Below are 10,006 nucleotides of genomic sequence, written 5' to 3'. Positions count from 1 at the left end.
GCTTCTGCCTTTAGGGTCCGGGCTGCATTTCTCTGGTGTGGCAGATGAGGTGAGAGCAGTTCAGTGCAGCACAACGTGTAAGCTGTTATTAAACCTGAGGCAACACCTGGGATGTACTTGGACAACTGCCAGATGTCTGTTTTCATAAAAAAATGAGGTCCAAGACATAAACTGAATTTGATATGATTTATTCCTTCACATGGACCATTCAGGGGGCTCTGACTGTCTCTTATTCAGGTTGGGGAACTCTGGAGGTCAGCTGGTCCAACCCCTTTCTCAAGCAGGGCCATTTGTGCCAGACCATGTCCAGGCAGCTTTTGAGCATCCACAAGGATGGGTACTCAAGACCTCTCTGGGCAGCCTCTGCCAGGGTTCAGTCACTCACACAGTAAAAAGTAATTCCTGGTGTTTAAAGGGAACCTCCTGTGTTGCGTTTTGTGTCCATTCCCTCTTGTCCTGCTACTGGAGATCACTGACAAGAGCCTGGATCCACCCTCTTTGCACTTTCCTTTCAGGTATGTATTCATACATATTGACATGATACCTCCTGACTTTCCATCTCCAGGCTGGACAACTCTCTCAGCCTTTCCTCATAGGGCAGATGTTCCAGTCCCTTCATCACCTTCTTGGCTCTTTTCTGGACTCTCTTCAGTACCTCCATGTCTCTCTTGTACCAAAGACCCCAAGACCTGGCACAAAACGTTCAGGCAACATTGCTGAAGCCCGGGTTTGAACCAGGGACCTTTAGATCTTCAGTCTAACGCTCTCCCAGCTGAGCTACTTCAGCCCCACTGAGGTTCCAAATTTCACAAACCTGTTGAAATATAATTATCTTTCAACCTTTTGCCATCCAGACTGGCTCTGTGAACACTTCAATCTAGTCCTGTCTCCCTCCATCTTCTTTACATCCTCCCTTTGATGATATCACCATGAGCCTTCTCCTCTCTGGGCATTCCATGGGATGTTGTGTGTGGCTGAACTACAAAGGGTTTCAGAAGCAACGACAGAAATGCTGAAAGTTACTTTCATAGAATCACCATCAATTGCTTTCATCACCAAGTGTTACACACAGGTTGCCCTAAAACCTTTTGTCTTCCACAGTCTGAGAAGTCTTAATTTGCAGATTGCTAGGAGCTGGGAGAGTACAGCAGAGAGATTATTCTGTGATCTGCCTCTTCAGATTGTAGTTCTTTCCCCTGAGATCATTACTGTCCCAGCTTCCCTTCTTAGTCTATTAAGCAGAAGCAGTGCCATCCCAAATAAAGGAGCCAGGGACTAGTGACACCTGGAATAGGAAAACCCCTAAAACCTTTGGGATTTGGGTGGAGTTGGACCTACCTATTATCCTGTAGGCAACTGAGCCGTATCTGTCATCTCAAACACAATCCCAGTGCAAGAAATCCATTTGGGTTGCCTAGATACACACATTCAGACCTACCTGAGATACCTTAGGTTCTCTCAGTTGTCCCACACCTCCCTACAGTCTGCAGATGACTGTAGACTTTCTTCATGATCCACTAGGAAGAAATTGTTTACTGTGAGGGTGGTGAGACACTGGACCAGGTTGTTCAGAGAAGCTGTGGATGCCCCATCCCTGGAACTGTTCAAGACCAGGCTGGATGGGGCTCTGAGCAACCTGATCTAGTGGGAGGTGTCCCTGTCCATGGCAGGGGGGTTGGAACGAGATGATGTTTCAGGTCCCTTTGACCTAAATCATTCTAAGTTCTATGACCCATCTCACACTTTTCAGCCCTGTGATGATGGCTTGAATGCTCTTGAGTTTCTTAAAAAACAAGGAAAAATAAATGTGCCCTCCTAGAACAGATCAATGGCCCATCTAGTCCAGTTCTCTGTCTCTGAAAATGACACAGGGAGATGCTTCATAGGAGGTCATGTTACAGTCCTACCCCCTTCTGTCATATCCAAGAAGCTGGAAGGAACATCTTCATCTAGTCATTCAATATCTGTCTCTGGTTCTGTCACTGGTGCATAAGCCTATGTTTAAAGAGCTGGTCCAAACAGCAACTATCAGACACCATAAGCTCAACAGCTATCAAACATCCTCAAATGAGAATGCCTGGGTGGGATAAATGCACAGGGTAGGAATAATTCTCACAGCCACATTTTCTTTTCACTGCTAACACCCATGGAGCCCACACCATCCCACTGATGGCTCTAAGTGGATGGGTGACAAGGAGCCATCTGCATTTTTGTCCCTAGGAAAGGGAGACTTGCCAGGTCAGCTTGTGTGGAAGCCTGGCTCACCTGGGACTTAGCTCTGCCTTTCCAGCTGTCCCATTTTTGCTTCACCAGCTTTCTCCTTGTCAAGAAAAGTGACTGCAGAAACCAAAGCAGTTCTGTTTCTCACCAGCTTCCCTCAGACAGGAAGAAATTATCCTGAGATGGGAACTGTGGTATTTGACAACCCACTCTGCCTTGCTGGAGATATTCAAGCTTCAGCTGAGTACAAAATTCCTACAGAAAGATGAGCTATGCTACCACTTTGCAAATGCTACCAGTGCTGGTGGAGATGATGAAGTGAATGATCTGATAAAGAATAAGCCCTGAAGGAAGTGCTACATTGCAGTTAAATTAGGAATTTGAGAAGCTGACATGCTGGGAAGCTTGCTTATTCAGATGGTGAAGAATCACAATTGAAAGTCTAGGAGCAAAGTCATCAGAAGGAAGACTTGTTTTGCCAGTCTAACTTGTCACATGGAAGAAGTTGGAAGCTTAAACTTTCCCTCATCAAAGAGAAAGAAATTAAACGTGTCCTTCAGGCTCAATTCAGACCTAAAGGCTGGAGCTCCTTAGGCAGCTCTAATACGGGGAGAGAATGAAGTGGGAGGGGAAGTGAAGTTGGGATGACTCCTCCCTTTTAGGAGGTGCTGCTTTTTTGGCCAGAGATGTGAAGACCTCTTCCCCAGCACACAGATATCCAGCTCAGTGCTGCACTTTGCAGATGCAGAGATTTGGGAAACTCCTCTGATATCCTGTCCACTGTCACAAAAGACAGACAGACAGCAACCATGGTTTCCTGCTGGAAAAATACCCTGTCCCTCTGACACTTCCCTCAGTGAGACTGTCCCCATTTCTGTCTCTGTCCCCCCTTTATCCCAGAAACTTTCTAATAGGTAGCGTTGTACTTCATCTTTGATTTCATTCTGATGGTTTCCACAGGTCACTTGTGTGTCCTTTGCACCAGGAGTTTACAGAGTGTGAGCTTCCCATGCTCCAGGTTACCTGTTGTCCTCTCTCACATGTCCTCATTCCCACTGCAAATATTCCTGTTCCATTCATATTTTGAATAGTTTCTATTTTCTTTTGGTGATTGTACCAGGAAGGTTGTAAAAAGGACCTTACCAGTGGAAAGGGGTAAGAAAGTCACTTCTGCACATGGAATCACTTTACAAACTGGATTTATTCAGTCTGGTAAAAGGAAGGATATTGTAGGATCTAGAGAAGAGCAATTAGGGGTTGATTATTTTTGACTCTCTGATGTAGGAACTAAGAGTTACCAGTCGAAGTGAGCAAGTACCAAACTTGGAACAAAAAAAAAGGAGAAGTTTGTTCACACAATATCTGGTGATCTGTGCAAATCCGTGCCACAGGATTTTAGAAATCCCCAAAGTGTACAGACTTTCAAAAGATGACTGGGCAGATTTAGGGAAAAATAACAAACTCCGCAAAAAAACCACGCAAATATGAAACTACCTGCTTTGGTTCATGCAGTGCCTGAACCACAGATCTCTGGAGATGAAGAGGGTATCTGGTCATATAACACTACATTATTATTTTTTTTTTTTTTTCTGTTATTATATTCTTTAGGCACTAACTCATGGAAAATGTTGCAGACTGGGTTTTGAGCTAGATGTTCGTGTGTACATCTTCTCTGGCACTTCCTGATACTCATGACCTGGATTCTTGAGACATCAAGGCAATTTCAGCCTGCTAGACCACATTGGCATGATGGGCAGAGATGTGCTGGAGCTGTCATTTCGTGCCATCAACCAAGTGTTTGATCTACCACTCCCAAACAGGTGTTTGAGGCTTTGGCCTGGTCAAACAGACAACAGGAGATCCCTGTGCCCTCACTTCCCCTCCTCTCATTCATGCAGTGTTCCTGTCACCCAAGGTTCATCTGCCTGTCCTTTTGAAAAGAACCATCTGGCATCAGCCAGATGCAGCTTCCAAAAGTTGTCACATTCCATCCATCCAGAAAGCTACCACTGAATCCTAATCTCAACAGCTGATGTGTGTTGTTACACTGAGAAGCACGAAGCTGGTCTTTGTGGGCCAGTGTGGGTTCATCACTCCTTGCTGGGTGCACTTTTTAAAAAAATGAGGGTGAAAGCATCAGCCAGATGGAGGTGTAGAGGTCACCTTTTCCACTCAAGTCAGCAAAGCAGATTTGTCACAAATTTTAGTCTTCATTGCTGCCTTCCTGGCACCAAGCTATGTCACTGGTGGGATTTTGGCCCATTTCTCCACTCTTAATCCAGCTATCTGCACCAAGGGAGTAACAGGAAACTGCAGGGTTGAGATGCTATTGCTTTTCATGTACTGACTTGGCTCTGATGTGTCAAATAAAACACATGTTCCTCCCGTAGGCTTCTTGAAATTTTTCTATCTCGTTACACTGAGTAGGCTTCTGGTTTACTTGAAAACCATTTTTAATTATTACCTCTATTTTGCTCTCACTATTTTCTCTTCTTTCTCTTTTTCCAGACTTTTCTGAAAATGATCTCATTAAGAACATGGAACTCCTGTTTCTGAAAAAGGTTCCTTGAGGTGTGGAAAGTCTCCCAGCAGGAAGGTTTCTTGTCTACGTCTTTCCTGCAGTTCAACAGATCTCCAAGTGAGCCCATTAGCAAAAATGGACTGCTTGAAAACATTCTCCAAAATATGCAACAGCAACAGCAATATCTCTGAAATGTAAGGCACCAGTAGGCAACAAACTATGTTTGCAAACCTCATCTTTGATGGTTGTTTAATATGTTAGGGAAAGAAAGAGCTAATGGCACGAAGGGGACTGTGGGTGCTTGCTACCTACTGCAATAGCTGTGAAGGGATGTACTAAAGAGGGGGGAACATGGGGCCTGAGAAAACTCAATTGTTATTCTGGAGAGAGAAATGCATCTTTGAAATACAGAGTTAATGAAGCCTGGCTGCCAAACTATGCCTCCCTCTGTAAGGCTGAGGTCTAAAAGATGCTGAGATTGTCAACCCATCCTTCAGGGCCTGGGAGGAAGGGCTCACTGGAGCTTCTTTGAAATTTTGATTTTATATTTGGTTCTTAGGAATCCAGGCTATAATTAGGAACACCACTGTTCTGATGTGCAGTATCTCCGTGCTTGAATGTACCCTGGATGGAGGGATGGAGGCTCTGGTCACGCTGTTGCCTGAGATAAATTATCTGGATCAGGGTGAAGATTTGCAGTCTGCCCTGTAGGGTATTATCCACGTCCTCACTGGTAGGGACACACAGCAGGAACAAACCCCAGACATGGTATTTAGGTTCTCCCTAAGTCTTAATCACACTTTGCTGGGAAAACAAAGTTTTAGTCTTCACCCTAGTGACTCTGTTACACAAGGAGAGATCTGAGAGATCTTGGCTCAGAGTGGTGAAGCAATTTGGAAAACTAGAGGTCTGTGTTCATCAAAATCTTATTTCCCATCAGGCAGAAGAAGGTATCTGAGGCAGAACTTTCTAAGCTTCATGGAACTACATCAGCTACTGTGCAGTATCATAGAATAATCTGGATTGGAAAAGACCAAAGTTCACCAAGTCCAACCATTAACCCAGCACTGTCATGTCGACCACTAAACCATGTCCCTAAGTACCATATTTACATATCTTTTAAGTACTTCCAGGGATGGTGAGTCCACCACTGCCCTTGACAGCCTGTGCCAGTGCCTGACAACCCTTTTGGTGAAGAAATTGTTCCTATTAGTCAATCTGAACCTCCTCTGGCACTACTTGAGGCCATTTCCTCTTGTTCTATCACTTGTCCCTTGGTGGAAGAGACCAACATCCACCTCACTCCAACCTTGTTTCAGGTAGTTGTAGCAAGTGAGAAGGTCTTCCCTCACCTTCCTTTTCTTCAGACTAAGCAACCCCAGTTCCCTCATATGCTTCTCATAAGACTGGTGCTCTAGACTCTTCAACATCTTAGTCGCCCTTCTTTGGACACATTCCAGCACCTCAGTGTCTTTCTTGCAGTGAGGGGCCCAAACTGGAACACAGGATTTGAGACATGCAGCCTCACCAGTGCCAGGTACAGGGGGACAATCCCTACCCTGGTCCTGCTGGCCCTCTTCTTGGTTCTGCCCTGCATGGACCCGGGTTGACCAGACAGGAGAACACCTGGTCTGAGAGGTTTTTCATGGAGCTAAGCACTGAGAGAAAAACACAAGTCTTGGCCTAAATTAGTTTTGTGTCACTTACTGAATATTGCAATCCTGCAGTTCTGCTCAGCATGCAAGTTCTGCTGCTTCTCCCAGGCTTAATAACATTTGCAAATCCCCCTCTGCCTCCACAACCTCCCAGTGCACTGTGTTTTCCCCAGATCTCTCTTTCAAGATGGATCACCCACTGCCATTTCAACCCATCCAAACTTCATTTTCAGAAGGATAAACCAAATGCATTTGGGAACCACTATTTCAATAACTGTCAATAGACCAGAGCAATCAAGAGGGTATTAAAGCAGCAGAAAAACAGCACCAAGAAAAGCCTTGTAACAATAACAGGTGCATCAAAATACCTGGGGGTTTGTGACAACAAACCAGGTGGCAATCTACCTCATTTGCAATCCACTTGTCCTTGCCAAGCAAAGTTTGGTGAGATTCCATGAGAGCTTTCCTGGGAACTCATAAAATTAGTACTAAATTACCCTTCTTGGGAGTTGCAAAATATTTTCTGACTCTACCTGGTGGCCCAACCCCCTCCTTCTCAAGTTTTTCTTTGTTTTGCAAAACATCCAGAAGTTACCAGGGGGAAAAATAGGGAACCAAGGAAGGGAAATAATATGAGTGTAAGCAGAATCCACAGTAATTGGCTTCACAGTGAAAAACAGAAGTGTGATTGCTTGGACAGAGATGGTATCTTGATGTATAAATGGGTTTGTTACTTAACTCTGGTGATTCATGCTGCCAGGCACAGGGTTGAGGCAGCTGCCAAAGATAATGTTAAGAAGGATATTTTTTCTCCCAGAACAACTTGGTAGGGAACTTGCAAAGCTGAGAGGTCAGTAAAATGGGCCAGATATTGTTATGGTGAACATGTGGGTGGGCAGGGGGAACACCCTAGAGCTCAGCAGCACTGTCATGCTCCTACCTCATTGTACCAAGAACACCCCAAAAATCAGTGCACAACAATTTAGCCCTTTCTCCCTTTCTCCCACAGCTCAAGTAGACCTGTAAAGGGATGACTTTCATAGACTACTTTCCTTTTGCCTATGGATGAAGGCTGGGACAATAAGTCTTTAAATATTTTTCATATCATCCATTTCATCCATGTTTCTAAATAAAGCTTAACTGAACCTACATGAGTCTAAGCTGCTGTGCCTTTGGAGTAGAGCTTTTCTTGTTTTGTTTTTAAAGAGTGTCTAAAGGACATATTCCAGCTGCCTGAAAGAAAAAGAGAACAAAGGAAACTGAGATAATTGTTGCTGTTCCAAATGCCACAAGCAATCTGCAGAAATACTTGGAGAAAGGGGATGAGGAAGGGAAGAAGCAAAAGGTTTTGTGCTGGTCATGCAGTTCCTAAATTAAAAGGAGGAATGTGTCTTTTCAGACATCAAGCAGGACATTACCTGTCAACTTTTGGGTCCTGGGCCTTTTGAACCTCTGTGGTCTCCTCTGCAGTCTAACAGCCTACAATGCAAACTCATCCAGACCTAAGAGGCCCTTACAGGGAAAGCCTCTGATTATGGGGCTGAGCAAAGAAACAAGGCACTCTCAGGGGGGGGTGAAAAGGGGTGGCCTCAACTCCCTTCTTGGTTTGGATGCTTGTGTCCTAGATGAGCATCTGAGGAGGCAGTTCTGTGCTGGGAGAAGGATTGATCACTCCTTGTGGAATCCTTATACTTCGTGTGTGACTGAAGTTGGGAGCTGGTGTTAGCTTTCCTGTGAGATGTGGCATGGGTGGCCTGGGGGATATATTCTGAGCTATACCTTGATCTGGCATGATGAATGTTTGATCAGTTATCCAAAATAGCAAATGTCTTGCAGAAAATGCTGGGCTAGTTAGATATGTGGAGGATGGAACACATCAGTAGTGAGGAAATTGCAGTTCACTTCCCAGCTAAAAGAAAGATGTTGTGAACATGGTTTTCCGTAACTCCTGGGAAGGGCATCCTACCCAAAGACTATTCTGGACAATGACAGCCTCCTTATTGATAATATAAATGATAAACTTGCTTTTAAGACCTTCTGTGTCTGGAACAAAAGCTTTGGAGGGAGGCTGGTATTCAGCCAGCTTCCTCCCCAGCTTCTGGCAGAAGCCTGGGGGTACCTTGATGAGATTGCATTGCCCTCACAAGGCTTGACCTAACAGAGAAACAGTGCACATCCATCACATGCAAAACCTGGGGAGGGAGCTGGAAGATTTTAGAGAGCAAGATCTGGAGTCACCATCCCTGGAAGTATTTAAAAGAAATGTAGTTGTAGTGCTGAGTGACATGATTTAAGCACTGAATGGGTAAATCTGGTTATGGTGGGGGGATTTAGGTGATGGTTGGACTTGATGATCTTCAAGGTCCCTTCCAGTCAGGATTATTCTAGGATTCTATGATCTGGATGGGGAGAAGGGGTACACAGGAGTCATAAAAGTCCAGATCTCAGGGTTTTCTCCTTCTGCACAGACTCCCTAGCATCACTTCAGAGAGCTTTCCAGGCTCTGAGCAAAGCAGCACTGCAGGCATCTCCTCCTCCCCGATGCAGAGCCTGGGGAGGAGGAACACGGCTGTAACCCCTCCCCAGGGCAGGCAGCACATTTGGGAAGGCAAACGCAGGGCATCCCTATTGTAACAATGCACGGGGGTTGCTGCCCTGGCCCATTTTCAACCCCTGCAAAGCTCACCCCTGCAGACTGTCTCCCTTCCCCATTTGCAAGCAGGTGGGGGGGAGTGCAGGAGCGTGCGGCTGCTCTGAGCTCTGACACACACGCTGCTCATCCCTTTTGTCTGCTCCTCTCCCTGCTCCCACTCACCCCATCTCCCCCACACACTCACCCACCTGGGTGTCTCATTCAGGGGTGGTTTCAGGTAGTCGTGGGGATGGGTACTAACCTCTGCCAGGCTTCTCATCAAGGAACCCATTAATCTGGAGCTGCTGCCTTTCCCTCCCCTTCCTCCCTGCAGCCAAACCCCGACAGCTGAAAAACAGAAAGTGGGGGGGTGAGGCGGGAAATCCAGGACACCTCATCCTCCCCCACAGTGTGGGCTGGGGTTTCTTTGAGAAGGCCAGTGGCGAGGCCCCCATCTGTGTCAAGTGGGGAGAAATGACAGTGGCCAGCAGAGAAACATTGGCTCCGTTGGCTGAACGCCCCCGCATCTCCCCCCCAGATCCTTCCCTCTCTCTGTTGCAACATTCCTGCAAGGACCTGTGGAGACCTAAATCCTATTGTGCTGGAACTGAGCTGCCACTGCCTCCCCAGCATCCTCCCATCAGCAGCCAGGGGTCTAGCAACAGGGCAGTGCTGCCCATCCCATCCCTGTAGCCCTACAGCAGGATCATCTCTCCCTCAGGTCATGTCTGAGGGACATTCAAAAAACATTCTTCAGACCTTGCGGACCTTTCACTAAAATCAGGCATAAATAGCCCTGGCTACAGTTGCACTCTCTGTTTTTTCTTTTTTTCCCTTTTATTCTCTTGTCTTTTTTCCTTTCTGCCCCTCTGCCTCCTTTCTCCCCTCCACCCCCCAGTTCTGGCTTTGCTAAAATTGAATGGATCTGTTGGGACAAATATTCCTTTCTCAACAGTGTTATTACTAAATAGGACCAAC

At 45.9% G+C, this 10,006-nt stretch overlaps 1 non-coding gene across 1 annotated transcript; it reads right to left on the bottom strand.

Annotated features, from left to right (window-relative positions):
• Positions 1 to 714: 714 nt before the first annotated feature.
• TRNAF-GAA (transfer RNA phenylalanine (anticodon GAA)) lies at positions 715 to 787 on the bottom strand. The gene has a single exon. It is a non-coding gene; the product is annotated as a tRNA-Phe (tRNA).
• Between the last annotated feature and the right edge of the window lie 9,219 nt (positions 788 to 10,006).

Source organism: Apus apus, chromosome 2 (genome assembly GCF_020740795.1).
Source record: "Apus apus isolate bApuApu2 chromosome 2, bApuApu2.pri.cur, whole genome shotgun sequence".
NCBI classification, from domain to species: Eukaryota; Metazoa; Chordata; class Aves; order Apodiformes; family Apodidae; genus Apus; species Apus apus.
The sequence above is the reverse complement of the archived record's forward strand: the minus strand, read 5'-3'. Positions and strand labels throughout refer to the sequence as shown.